The sequence below is a fragment of the Strigops habroptila genome, chromosome 5 (genome assembly GCF_004027225.2).
Source record: "Strigops habroptila isolate Jane chromosome 5, bStrHab1.2.pri, whole genome shotgun sequence".
Classification (NCBI taxonomy): domain Eukaryota; kingdom Metazoa; phylum Chordata; class Aves; order Psittaciformes; family Psittacidae; genus Strigops; species Strigops habroptila.
The window spans coordinates 52,497,638-52,498,786 of NC_044281.2; positions in this window are offsets into that span (position 1 = coordinate 52,497,638).

Consider the following 1,149-nt stretch of genomic DNA (forward strand, 5'->3'; position numbering starts at 1 on the left):
TATCTGTAGGTGGCAGGCAGCAATGTAAAATATTTTTGCTCTTCATAGCAGATGCCCGTACAACACATGCCCTGCATAAATTCCCATTTAAAGCAAAGCAGAGTTTAACCCACTCCTGCTTTCATATTTTGCTGCCTGTGAAAAGGTGAGGATGATTTTCTTCCTTTTCTGCCTGTTTGGGTGCTTTTCTGTATTGCAGAAACAGCCAGAGCAACTTGGTTGAACTGACAGCACCAGGCAGCTACCAGCTTCTCCCCTGGTGCCACAGAGCTACTGGGTGAGCCAGGACACACAACTTTCTATTTGCATGGCCCTCATTATAATTGAATGCCTTGGAACGCAGCAGGAGCTGCAACATGAAGCACTACAAAACCCCAGACAATTGTTATCCCTGATGGTGATGTTAAGAGTTTCTGTACTAGAAATTTGAGGGTACTTTGTACAGAGTTTGAGGGTTGAAAAAAGGGCTGTGTCACGTATGCAGACTGAAATCTCAGCTCTAGACTCGAGCGCTGGAATGGGCTGGCTGCAAGAGAACCTTTGCTTCCCGGCAGTAGGATTTCAGACTCACAGCCTGCAGAAAACTCCTCAAGGTGCAGGATTCCCAGAGACCAAGGAGCTCGGTCTAGGGGAGAGGAGGGGCCTTGCTGAGCTGGGCACCTGGCACCCAAGCTCCAAACTGGCTTAGTAGCAGCAGGGCAACTGAAGCCCTGTAGGGCACGCAGCAATGTGATGCACAGCTCCCCTCTGCACCGCATGGACCCAGCTGGATTGCTCCACAGCAGTGCATTGTGCCACAGTGCACCTAACCAGATTGCACGGCACTGCATTGCGCCACACAGCACTGCATCGCCCTGTGTTGCTCCGCACAGCGGTGCACTGCCCCCCAACCACACTGCAACCCAGCACTGCCTTGCCTCACCAGCACCACTGCGCAGGAGGCTCAACTGCACTGCACTGCACTGCACTGCACTGCACTGCACTGCACTGCACTAGGCTGCCCCTCACCGCATCCACCTCACCCCCGCCGTGCGCCCCCCGCCACCTTCACCTCACCCCTCGGTGAGCCCTGCCCAATCAGGAGCACCCGTCGCCCTCGCCCCGCCCTCTCCCGCGCTCTCCGCTCGCCCATTGGCGTGGACCACTACC